Genomic DNA, 13,321 nt, shown 5'->3' with positions numbered 1-13,321 from the left:
GGTTTAAAAAAGGAAACTTGAACAGATCCGGTAAATATCAGCCCGCATCCCGCGTGTTGTTTAGACTTTAATAGTACAGGTGGACAAGGAGGGCTTGGTGCCAAATACTTTTGGTTTAGAGGGAGTGGTGGGAGTGAATTCTCCCAACCGCTCCTAGAAAGGCTTAACTTTCTGCACACAAATAAATGACAATCTCCGCTTGGCTGCAGACACCCGGGGAGCGACGCTGCCGGATTCCCCGCGCAGCCACGGCAGCTGAGGGTCGGCACCTGGAGAGGGAAGGTGAGTCAGATGCTATCTTTTTGCCTTCTGAAATACGTGATTTTTTAGCTTTTAAATCCTCCTCTCCCCTTCCCCACAGCTTTTAGGGGTTTTGCAGGATATTGAGGAGAGGGAAAGGCACTTGAATTTATTGCTCGGAGGCTAATCGTGCTCGTGTTGGAAATCTTTGGCGCGTCGTAGCGATCCTCTGTACTAATCTATCGCCATTTACTTGCATTCTTAATTGCTGTTTGAACTCAAACCCGTGAATCTCTGTCTGATTTCCTTCCTTGTATCTTGAATCTTTACCAAGCTTGGAGATTTTGGCTGTACATCAACACCTGTATGATACTACCTCTCAATTCGCGGGGCTTGGGCTCTTTTCTTTTTTTTTTTTAAGTCTAGCTTAGTTATATGTTTATTTGCTTTAGATAGGAAATACCAGTGCAAAAACAGATCTGCCAGTATGTCCAGCTGTGTCGGCAAAAGAGATCTCACGAGGCAGCTGATTAGTATTTAAAATTAGAATAGAATACAATAGAATAGAATAATAGAATAGAATAGAGTAGAACAGGAATATATATTAATATAAATATTTCAGTACGTGGAAATATGTAACAGATGAAATATACATCAATAATTATACAATATATTATTCTATTATATATTTGTAATACTTGTTTGTTAGTATTTGTGTTGAAGGAGTTTCTGTTTAAGTTGTTCTTTGCGGAAAACTTGCAAGAAAAGAATCCCATTCTTGTCTTGAATTGTTAAAATGTCTTGGAAGATTTAATGCTGGCAGAAAAATTGTGATTAAGGACATGCTGGGAAGCATGGTCGGGAGGAGGTTGATGCTTGGTGCAGGGTTAAGCCCAGCTCAAACTGACCTGCTCCACACTGCCCATGCTGCAAGCGGGGCTTGCATGGGTAAGCCACAGCTCCTTTATCTGGAGACCCCATATCTGGAGCTTGGGTATAAATCTCAGCCAATCTGGGGAACTTTTTGCTTCTTCACTGGCAAATGGGATGCAGCAGGGCAGTGTGCTGCACCTAGCTGAGCGCTTACATTTTTAACAGCTCCTTCTGGAGATGAAACTCAGTTTCAGCAGCACAAATCCCCTCTCCAGCTCCCCTGACCCCATGCAGGCAATTCCCAGATCCGCACCGCGGACAAAAACAACAGCGGTGGTTTTGTTTAAGGTTGGGCTGAATGAAAACAGGAGGGGAGGAATGTGCCCAGTGGAGGAGGAACCGGCGCTCGGCCATCCCGGTGCTGCTCCCAGAGCGCGCTGGATGGACGGGAACGCTCAGCGCGGCCGAGCCGGGACCCGCAGCTTCTACTGCCCCCAGAAAGGGGAGGTGAGCCCCCCTCCAGTTCACTCAGGTGCGATATTTGGGGGAGTGAATTGGACTTTTTTCTTCCCTCTGCTTGGTGGGAGTGGAATCAGAGAGGGGTTTCTCCTCCTGGAAGGATTTTGACGTTGCTGGGTCTATCCGAGAGCTGTTTGCAGGGAGTGATACCACGGGCATGGCCAACCCTTTGTGCCTTCAGCATCTCTAGCACCCCATATCAACCTTTCACAGGCTTCTCGGCACATATCCCAATGTATCCACACCAGGACAGCCCAGCAAGACTCCTGGGAAGTCTCAGAAAGTAAAGGAGGTGCTCTGTGGTCTCTCCTTGGTCTTCCAATGCCTTCCATCACTCCCATCTCTGCAGGAAGGACTTTCCAAACCCCTGATCCAGAACAGGCAGTGTTTAACACTCGCTTTTTGCCTGTGCTTGACACTGTTTGCTTCAGGTGCCAGGCAGTGAGGAGTCAGACCCAGCATGTTTGAGCACTGAGCAAGCATTAGCTGGAGAAACCTGGGATTTTCCAGCAAGCCCGGGGCTGTCCAGCACCTAACTCCCGTAGCCTCCTTTGAAATTCCTCCTCTAATTAATAAATAAGTAGCAAGTTTCACTGACATAATTTCAGAGCTATTGCTCTTAATTAAATAACAAGTTATTAGAATAGTTTCAAAACTGGAGTCTTCCCTGGCCAGTTCATAGTCCAGGTCTTTTTCCCATTAAGTGTCCCTGGCGGAATGCTTTTGTACACTTGAGAGAAATTATAAAAGGTGAAGGATCTCAGACCGCAGAGAAATATGATATTATTGAGTGTGTGGACAATAAATTGAGTGTGTGGATGATCTTGGAAAAGCAGGCAGTGATGGGAGGACTCATCCCTGCTCCTGCCAGTGCCCCTGCCTTCCTGACAGGATGGAGATGGGAATATGGAATCAAGATGGGTCTCATCTGCGTCTCATTATTCTCCCTAATATTTGTATTATATATAAAATATGTTCTATAAACACAATATATAATATATTTATAAACCTATACACCTGTATAATGTATCTTTTTGTGTATAGTACCTATTATAAATTTACATACAATATAAAAATTAGCATAATGTGCGTGTATGGTGTTACATTGTCATTTAATGTTGGAGAAGGGGCAGCCAGCACCCAGCTGCACCCTGCTGCAGGTCAGGTCAGTGAGGTAGCTGCATGGTTTATTTTCCTTTGCCTGAGAAAGCTTTAGTGATGAATAGAGGGAGGGGATCTGAGGCTGGGATGCTTCTGCCAAGAGTGATTTGGAGGCCTCTTTATATTAGTCAAAGATTTTTTATTCCTTGCTGGAAGCCTGAGAGGAGCTGCATGCCTGATGGCAACTTTGCTCACAGGTCTGCATAAGTCTCAAATATCGCTCATGTGAGCAGCTTGCCTTAATTATAGATTTATTTCTCACTGCTCTTGGACTGCCTTCTTCCCTGTTCCTCAAAAAGATGCCCTTGCACCTGAGGAATGGGTGTATGGTGGTCCTGAGTGGGTTTTTTTGCGGTGGGCGAAGGCTGCCGTATCCCAGCTGTTGGTTTTGCAAGGGACTTGATGTTCTTGGCAGCTGCAGAAGAGGAGGAGGAGGGAATGTCCACACCATGAAATCTCTGCGCTGGCTCCATGTGGGTTCAGGCAGACGTTGGGACCATCAAATGACTTCCCCCTCCCAGGCAGAGGCAGCAGCCCAGCACTGCTGTCCCCCACCCTGCCCTGCCTAGCAGGAAACCAGTTTGGGAAGTGCCTCCGTGTTGCCTGAGGATGAGCCAGCCCAGGAGGAGGAAGGAGACCACTTTGGATTGAGGTCCTGGCACTGCTGGGAGGAGGCAGGGTGGAGGGATGGAGACCAGCCAGCTTCCTAACTATGCAAACAACCCACACCCATGTTCAGTGTTTATCCCTGCCGAGCCCGTCACCATGGTGTCTGGGCACCTTTTGCCAAGGTGAGTTGAAGCTGATGGAGCAGATCCTCAGCCAAACCCCAGGCTCTCTAGGCATGTGCCTGGGAGGTCTCCTAGATCAGCTGGATCTTCCAGAGATGCTGCTGCAGGGATAATCCCAATCATTTTGCTGTTCCTTTGGACCCCCTGCTGCTGCCTGCCCGGGCCCTGGCTGACTCCCGTTGCCGTGAGCTCCTCCAAGCAGGTGCATCCTCACCTCTGCCATGGAATTTCTTTATGTGTCACACCACAGTGCTGGGTGGGCTGCTGGAGAGGTGGATCCACAGGACCCTGTGCTGGCACTGCTGCCTTCATGCAAGATTTGGGCCCTTTCTCCACCATGTGGCTCTGGGAGGGAAGAGGAAGAGGAAGAGGAAGAGGAAGAGGAAGAGGAAGAGGAAGAGGAAGAGGAAGAGGAAGAGGAAGAGGAAGAGGGAGAGGGAGAGGGAGAGGAGAGGAGGAGAGGAGAGGAGAGGAGAAAAGAGAAGAGAGAAGAGAGAAGAGAAGAGAAGAGAAGAAGAGAGAAGAGAAGAAGAGAGAAGAGAAGAGAAGAGAAGAGAAGAGAAGAGAAGAGAAGAGAAGAGAAGAGAAGAGAAGAGAAGAGAAGAGAAGAGAAGAGAAGAGAAGAGAAGAGAAGAGAAGAGAAGAGAAGAGAAGAGAAGAGAAGAGAAGAGAAGAGAAGAGAAGAGAAGAGAAGAGAAAAAAAAAAAAAAAAGAAAAGAAGAGGAGAAGAGAAGAGAAGAGAAGAGAAGAGAAGAGAAGAGAAGAAGAGAAAACAGCAAGAGGGAGGAAAAGCAAGAGCATATATTTTTCTGCTAGTCTGTTAGGCTTAAAAAAACCAAGAGTTCCTTGTTATGGATGTTGGGCAATTTCAAAATGAGAGATGTCCCCTCCTGCCTTAGCAGCAAGTCACTGTCCCAGCCCCTCACTGAAGGGTGTCAGAGGGGATAAGCCACATTGGCTCATCACTGCCTCCTGTCTCCAGTGTCCCTCCAGACCTTCTCCCAGCCTTGCAGCTGCCTTCCTCCACAGAAATAATTGTTCAGGGGATGAGACTCAAGGCAGCTGTGGGTGGATTTGGTGGCTTCTCATTTCCAAGCGGCTGCCCAGCAGTTACATTATGGCTGCTGTTGCAGTCTGTGCTGAGGGACAGAGTGCCAGCTGGGAGAGGGCTCTGGAAGCCCGCCTCAGCTGGGGTTAGTCCCTCCATGCCACAGCTGGATGCTGAAGAGGAATGGACTGTGAGAGAAATGGATCAGAATTGCTTTCCTTTGTTGTAGAATGATTTGGGTGGGAAGTGGCTTTAAAGATCATCTATTCCCACGCACCTCAAGTGGGCAGGGACACCTTCCACTACCCCAGGTTGCTCAAAGCCCCGTCCAGGGTGGCCTTGGACACTTCCAGGGATGGGACATCATCACTTCCAACTCTCACTGCTGTCTGTCTTTAGGGAGATCTTTTGCTTCATGTTGAATTAGTGGATGAGGCAACCTCCTCCAGGGGCAGGAGGCAGATCCCAGCCTCTTCAAGGTGCTGGGTGGCTTTGGGAGCTGCAAGGGAACATGAGAACCTCTGAGTGTTGCAGGGCTGTGATTTACTTCCTGGACAGGGCCTGGTTTACTTTGGGCAATTTATACCCTCTTAGTCATGTCTGAAGAGAAATTAAAGAGATTAACTCCTCTGAGCCTTGATTTCCGTGGATGTAAAGTAAGCCAGTAGTTGCATTCCATGAGTCTTGGTCTGGATTTGAGAGGTCTTGGAGAGCCTCTGGATACAAGGTGGTAAAGTGAACTTTCTCTAAGTTTTGTGTGGAAAGAGGATGACAGATTTTATGCTTGTGGCTGCAACAGGGGAGTCAGGTTGCAATATTCCAGCCTTTCCACTGTGCACACGCACTTTCCAAACAGTTTTGTTGCAATTAATTACAGTGCAATTAAAGCAGAACGACAGTGCTAACTAAGGGCAAAATCTTGTGAAACAAATGGTGTTTGGGCTGATTTTGTAATTGCTCCAGGTTCCCCAGATACAAATTACAGTGTCAGGGCTCCTGATTTATGGCAGAGCAGTACACACGCAGATAACTCAGGGCAAGAGCTGCCTGTGTGGGCTGCAGAGGTCCACGTCCCATCAGTTCTCCTTGTTGCTGACCCGTGAAGGGTGGGTTCTCTTTGAACTGTCCCTTGGCCAGCAGGACACAGGTGGCACCAGCTGTCCCTCTCTGCCTCATCCCCAGGGCCTCTCACGAGGTGTGGGTGCAGCTCCATTCTGGGCAGAGGGGTACAGCCATGAATGGGGATGTGGTGGGCAGAGGGATCCCCTTCATCCGTGGTCCAGCTATGGAGAACATGGCTGATGATGCAGGACCATGTCCTAGGAAGGGCAGTGGGGGTCAGGAGCACAAGTCTGATGAGGAGCAGCTGAGGGAGCTGGGAAGGGGCTGAGCCTGGAGCAAAGGAGGCTCAGGGGGGACCTTGTGGCTCTGCACAGCTCCTGACAGGAGGGGACAGCCGGGGGGGTCGGGCTGTGCTCCCAGGGAACAGGGACAGGAGGAGAGGGAACAGCCTCAGGCTGGGCATGGGCAGGCTCAGGTTGGATATTGCGAAATTTTCTTCGCAGAATGGGTGGTCATGGATTGGCACAGCTGCCCAGTGGTGGCATCCCCATCCCTGCAGAGGATTTAAAAGCTACGTGGCTGTGGCACTTGGGGACGTGGGTCAGTGTTGGGCTGGGCAGTACTGGGGGAATGAATGGTTGGACTCAGCAGGATTTTCCAGCCTGAATGATTCTGTGATTCTACTGAGTGGCTTAGCCCTTGGGTCCCATCCTTTAGGTGCTTGCAGAAGGCCCCTGTGAGGGTGATCAGGTGAGGCTTGGCGCTGCTGAATCACAGACCAGCCCTGTCCGTCTGTCTGCTGGGGCTGTAGTAAACCACGGTGGATCACAGTGACTCAGCTGGGGAGGGTCACCTGCAGGGGGAATACAAAGCGGTTGTACCCTCATCTGCTTGTCCGAGGGGTACCAGGCATTTTGTTCCATGGATTGGTTCCCTCTCCTCCTGTTTCCAGCCCTGCTGGGAATATCATGCTTTGTTTTCATGTGGGAAGTCCCTCTCCAGATTAAAGAGCTGGAGTGGGTGTTTTCTCACCTGTAATTAAAAGGAGCAATCCTGTGACTTTTTAGCAAAGAAATCCTGTGTTGTGAGTGTTCAGAGGTTGTTAGAGTTAAAGCATTTCAAGAAATCCAAACAAAAACCCCCAGATAACTCAGATATCACTATCTGGAGCTTAAAAATAAGTAATGCAAATTTCTGAAAACATCATGAGATCAAGTAAAAAATGAGATGAGCTTTAAGCATCACTTTTTGTAATTAAGCCCTTTTGTATTAATTTTTTTCCCATGGACAATGGGGTTTGGGCTGTGAGTTGATGTTCCAGTGCTGCTGTGAACCTATTTGGACACACCAAGGGCTCCCCACAGGGTCATAAAATGAAATCATACAAACACAGAACAGTTGGAAGGGACCTTCAAAATTACCTAGTTCCAACCTTCCCCAGGACAGAGGCACAGACAGCTGCCACTGTCCCAGGCTGCTCCAAGCCCCATCCAGCGTGGCCTTGGGCACTGCCAGGGATCCAGGGGCAGCCACAGCTGCTCTGGGCACCCTGGGCCAGGGCCTGCCCACCCTCCCAGCCAGCAATTCCTAATTCCCAATAGCCCAAAATCTGTCCCTGCCCTCTGGCCCTGGGAAGCCATTGCCTGGCTGCTGTCCCTGCATGCCTTGTCCCCAGTGGCTGTGCAGCTCTCCTGGAGCCCCTGGAGGCCCTGGCAGGGGCTCTGAGGTGTCCCTGGAGCCTTCTCTTGTGCAGCTGAACAGCCCCAGCTGTCCCAGCCTGTCCTTTTAGGAGAATTTTCAGCCACAGACTGCTAATCTGTCCTGTGGTGCTCACAAACATCCTTTGCTGTGGGTCTCAGGTGTACCTGGAAAAACAAGGTGGGTTCTTAGCACCACCCCAGCTGCAGGTTGGAGTTGAGCATCTTTCCCCAGCAGGCTCTGGTGTTGGGTACCAATGCTCCCTGCTCACATCCCACCATCAGCTGGGCTCCTGCTCTGAATACTAAATCCTGAGACAGAGAGAAGAAGCCCGAACACTGATTAATTTGAGCCTGCGCTGCTCTTATCCTGGTTTCAAAGTAATTGTCTCTCTTGTCCACAATTTTCTCTCCTTACATTTCACTGCATATTTATTAGGTTTTTGTGAGGCTATCTGCAGCCACATTAAACCAATTTACTTCTTGAAATGTCTGACCTTTGATCTTCCAGCCACTGCCTTTCGGAGACAGAAAAAGAGCCTTTAATAACGTGTCACATGAAAGGCTGGCTGCAGAGCCTGTCACTTGCACACCCCAACTCCAGTTAATAAACTATCGGATGAATCAATTATTGCCTCATAATTGTTACCTATATTTTTGTGCTAAACAGGAAGAATATTTCCCCCCCTCTTCTCCCAGCCGCTTTGTAAGGCTAATGCGTGCAAACAGCTACAGCTAATATTTCTCAAAAAACATCCTCAGTCTTTGCAGCCAGTTCTGATCTTGGCAGATGTGTGTTGGGGGCAGGGGGGGTTTGCAGAGGCATTAGACTATCTGTGTGTACCTTATTTTAGGAGTGCCTGCAGCATCCCTCCCTCGGTGCTGTGTCTCCTGAGCCCCTCCAGCTGCCCTCTGCAGCAGGCACAGGAGAGGAGGGGGGAGTTGGTAGGTTGCAGAGTGCTTTGCTGTTGGTATTTTGGCTTTTTCCAGGCAGCAGCAGTGAGGCAGGGATGTGCCTGGACTTCTCCATCACAGCAAGGTTGGAAGCTGCCACCCCAGTGACTGCGCTCCTCAGCATCACCTGCCAGCACCTCCTGTTGTCCTTGTGCCTCAGGGCTGGGTGCTTCTGTGTCATTGCTGAGGGACAGGCATCCTGCTCCAGGGGTGGTGCCTCACCCCCCAGCCCATGGAAAGGACAGGCTGGGGACAGGGCCCCTTTGGCACTATTGGCACAGCCAGCTCTCCATGTTATGAGCCAGGGCACCTCGCATCATGGTCTTGGCTGCATCCAGCCACACCACGGACCTTTTATTTTGCATTCCAGTTATGGAGTGTAAAATATGTTATCTCTTACTCCTACAGAGCCATAGAGCTCTTGCTGTGAAAAATAGAGGCAGATGTGGCCAAGCTGCTGTTGAAGTAAGGACTTGGGGATGGGCTGGTGGGATGCAGTGTAGCTCCCCTGGGGTCTCTGCAGCCTCTGCATGCAAGACACTGCTGCCCTGAACCCCAAGAACACACTGGGTCTAAGATCCCTTTTTTTTCAGGCTGCTGGCTCTCTGCATCTGGTTTGGGCTGGTGTTGGGGAGGATGGAGAACGTTGCTCAGGTCCTCATGGAAAGCAGAACATTCACAAGGCCCCAGGGGTACAAGGAGCCCTCTGCTCAGGCTTTGGGGAGAGGGATCCCTACCCACTGCCCTGGTAGGGGCACATCCTTCCCTCTTCTGCTGAAATCAGCAGCAAAGCTGGGTTTCACAGGGGTGGAACGGGCCAGTGAAGTTTAAGCACAGCAATTACAGTTTCTGTCACCCGCAAGGTTTTCTGACGCATCACTCTGGAGCAGCGTCTTGCCCAGGAGCTCCATTTCACTCCCAGTGACATCTCTCCAGGGCAGGAGCAGGCAGCTGTCCAGAGGTTACAGATCCATCCTGGAGGTGGCCTTGGCAACACACTTCAACATCTATGTATTATTTATTTCCCCTGACTCTTCACATCTCTTACGTAGCTGCTTAACAGCACCAGCCTTTCACAAAAGGGATGGAGAAGGGCTGAAAAATGCAGAAGGCAACCCAGGTCTTCTCTCTCTGCTTTAATCTTCCCAGGGTGACCTCTAGCTTGCCAAATGGGGAAGGCTCCTGACATCCCCAGTCTGCAGAGCACCACAGCACTGAGCAGAAGCAGTCCTGAGTTTCAGGGGAAGGAAAAACCCACTGCATTGCTCTCTGGCACATCTGTGCTGATTTGGCTCTGTGTTGACATGATTTCAAGCTTGTAGGATTCAGCCTCTTCAGAAAGGCTGGGATTAATTGCTGAAATGAGAAATGCTAAAAAGCTGGGTGAAGAAGGGGTTGAGAGAAAGAGGGAAGCATGGAAATACTCTGGGTTGATAATTCCTTGTGTCAGTCTTGAGTTTATTGGCATTCATGGTTATTGTTCTGTAGGAGATCATCTGCTGGGCTTTGCCTGCCGTGGAAGCTGGGGGAGGCAGAAGTGAGCCTCACTGGGGAATCACAGAAACTTGGAGTTGTTCAAGTTGGAAAAGCCCTCCAAGACCATCAAGTCCAACCATGCCCCCAGCACAGCCAAGGCCACCACTAACCCATGTCCCCAAGTGCCACATCCACAGGGCTTTTAAATCCCTGCAGCGATGGGGACTCCATCACTGTCCTGGGCAGCCCATATAATGACTGGACAGTACTTTCCATGAAGAAATTCTCCGTAATTTCCAACCTAAATCACCCCCTGGCCCAGCCTGAGACCGTTCCCTCTCCTCCTGTCCCTGTTCCCTGGGAGCACAGCCCGACCCCCCCGGCTGTCCCCTCCTGTCAGGAGCTGTGCAGAGCCACAAGGTCCCCCCTGAGCCTCCTTTGCTCCAGGCTCAGCCCCTTCCCAGCTCCCTCAGCTGCTCCTCATCACTTGCTCCAGACCTCCACTTCATAAGTTTTAAAGCAAATCTCAAATTTGAGATAAGATTCAGGTGGCCCTGAAGACCTTAATAAACTTCCATTAAAAAAATAAATGTGCCAAACCTTACTCTATTCATTGTTGATGGCATTTTGGATAGAGGCACTTAATCTACTTTCCAGCTTTAATCCTGACTCACACCTTGCTTCCTGCTTTCTGGGCAGGGAAAATGTCATGACTGGGCACACATTTTATTCAGGACTGTTTCCAAGTTGAGCTTCATAGAGGAAGTTAGCCTGGAATATGACAGGGAGAAGTACCTGTGTTAGTTTTCACATGGAAAGCCACATGATCACATTGACATGGAAGTCCAGGAAACCCATGCAGAGATTTCCACCTTGTCCTTGGGTGTCTCAGAAATCAGCACTTTGCTTTCAGGTATTCCAGCAAAGAGAGCCCTGGCATTGTGGGTTGATTCTCCTTAAAATGATGCTGGCACTTTTGCCTCTTTTATGTTTAACATCCTGTGGTACCCTGGCAGGACCATTCCAGCCGAGGTGCTGGGCATTATTTTCCAGCCCTAAATCCATGAATGCTCTGCCTGTGGCCCCCACCATATCCCATCCAGGTGGGCAAGGAGAAATTCAAGCCTTTTTGACCTTCAGCTTTCCTCCTTGGGCGATGAAATTAATACTCCCTGCCATACCTTGGAGGGATGCTGCTGGGATTAATTAGTTAATAGAACAAATCTCACCCGCCTGCCTCTGTGAGGGCAACTATCATGTGGCTGAGTCAAACATTCACCTTTCCAATGACCACAGGGGACCTTGGGTCTCTGTGGCTGGGATTTTGCCACGACTGGGGCGGGAGCATCCTGTGGATCCTGCCAGGACCCACCCCTTGGGTGGCAAAGGGCTGAGGCTGTTGCAGAGATGCCGCGGGTGCCTCCCTGCAGCCCCACACCACATAATTCCAGGCTCGCAGTGCTGCCTCTGCAAAGGTAGATTTGGTTTCTATTAATAAGGGGATAATAGCACGGGAAACCTGGCTGCAGGATGGCCCGTGCCCAATTACTGCAGTCACTGGGCTACAGCAGCAGCTTCCCTGCAATTATCCCACCGCGCGCCAGCACAGCGCAGCCCTCTGTGTTTTATTCTTAGCAACAGAGCCCCGGGCAAGGTCAGGGGGGTCCCTGCAGCGAAAGTCTCTGGCTGGGGGATGCTGGAGTTGAGATGGGGGATGGCAGAGCCACCTCAGTGTCACCTGCTGGAGATGGGGCAGGTGGGGATGACAGTGCTGCGCTTCGTGCCCTGGAATTTGCAGTGATGAGGCTGGCAGCAGAGCAGTGCCCTGCTTTGTTCTTGTCCCCAGCCAGGCAGTGCCAGGGGAGTCCTGGTAACTCCCAGGGGGCATATGGGCTACTGTGGGGTCATAGCAATTAACTTCATTTTTTGGGGAGGCACAAGAATCCCAATCCAGGCAAAATGCAGGGGTGGCCTTGGCCATGCTGGGTTAGCACTTAAACCTGATGATCTTAAAGGGCTTTTCCAACCTAAACGATTTTGCAATTCTATGATTTAAGGCTGGATGTGATGCTTGGTCTTGGTCCCAGTGTAAAATGGATTGTAGGGAAGCTCTGCTGATTTGCACCCACTTAGCAAGCCCAAAGTGGAATTAGGGGTAGGAAGGGCAGGGGATAGTCTGGGGATTGAGATTTGGGAAACCCAGGGTGAATTTCTTTTCCAGCACATTCCCTCTGCATCTCTGGGAAGTCACTTTCCTTCTTCATCCATCAGGTAGGTATCCATAAACATGGTTAATGGCCTGGCAGGAGGGATACAGGGAGAAGAGGTGCATTCCAGACAGGGAGATGCTCAAAGCCAAGCCACCCAAATCACTCTGAAAACGCAGAAAGCCCTTCTTAAGCTTGTGTTGGCTATGGGAAAAAGATGAATGAAAAATATGTGCCGAGGATACAAAGTGATGCTTAAAGGGCAGGAGTAAAACCTTTCTGTGAGAAAAGTCCAGCTCAAGCCTGTGCTGTTTCAAATTAAGTTTTTGGTTTCCTAGAGGCAGCAGACAATGGTTCACTCAATTCTCTCCCCACTGTCATTAGAACTCGAGTGTGTTGTCTGGATATAGTATTTTGCCCTACCTTAAGAGCTCTAATCTTTTTAGGACCATTTCTTGCCGCTATCTGCAGACACTCGAAAGCCTTCTCAACCGCGGAGTGAAATACAATCCCTGTCTTGGGGAGCTTTCCCTCCCCTTTGTCTTCTGCACAGACAGAGGGAAAATTACCACTTAACAAATCTGCCAGGTCTGAAATTTTCTCCCCCCCCTCCTTCACCCCTTTTGCAGCTATCATTTGTCGGGGGTTGCTTTCTCCCAGTACCATCTGCCTTTTGCAGGGAGATGGCGAGGAGCATTTTATTGTTTGCCGAACAATTCCCTGCAATTTGCTGTTTGCTATTTCTTTTGGGCTCCTTTAATACCTTTTTTCACTTTCTGCTGCTTATTTTTAGCTTGCACGCCATTTGTGTTTGTTCCCCAAAACTGTTTATATTTTTTAAAGCCTCGCTTTGTTGGTAATTTTTTTGAGTATCCCTGCTTGCATGCAAAAGCCTCCCTGTCCTGCCCTTTCCCCAGCACCCTGCCAGGCTGAGTGGTAGATGGGACAAGCTGTCACTCCCAGCTTCTCTGATTATCCCTGTTTTTCACTGGAATCTCACTCTTCTTTCATGCCCACACCATTTTGGTTTTACCCAGTGAAAATCCCAGCTGAACCGTGGAGGTGCTGAGTGATGCCACCAGCACAGACCTTGCCAATCCCAGCTCCCTTTGGGTGATTTACTCTGTCCTGGTGCACTTGAACATCCTCTGGCTTTGCCAGGTGCCAAAACACTGCCAGGGATGGGCTGAGCCACCTGGCTGCTGGGCTGGTGCCACCAACCACAGGGCTCAAGCTCCAGCACATGGCAACCACCTGGCATATGGGATTCACTCAATGGTTTGGGTTGGGAGA

The 13,321-nt window shown here is 49.9% G+C and overlaps 1 protein-coding gene across 1 annotated transcript in view; it reads left to right on the top strand.

Moving 5' to 3' along the window:
- Positions 1–208: 208 nt before the first annotated feature.
- ZBTB7C (zinc finger and BTB domain containing 7C) overlaps positions 209–13,321 on the top strand; it is a 46,259-nt gene continuing 33,146 nt past the window's right edge. Inside the window, exon 1 of the mRNA XM_005424211.2 lies at positions 209–282. The gene's annotated coding sequence lies outside the window, so the exon portion shown is untranslated. The remainder of the gene's footprint in view (positions 283–13,321) is intronic.

This window comes from Geospiza fortis, unplaced genomic scaffold (genome assembly GCF_000277835.1).
Source record: "Geospiza fortis unplaced genomic scaffold, GeoFor_1.0 scaffold488, whole genome shotgun sequence".
NCBI lineage: Eukaryota > Metazoa > Chordata > Aves > Passeriformes > Thraupidae > Geospiza > Geospiza fortis.
Note: the sequence above shows the minus strand (reverse complement) of the source record. Positions and strands in the feature narration are given on the sequence as shown.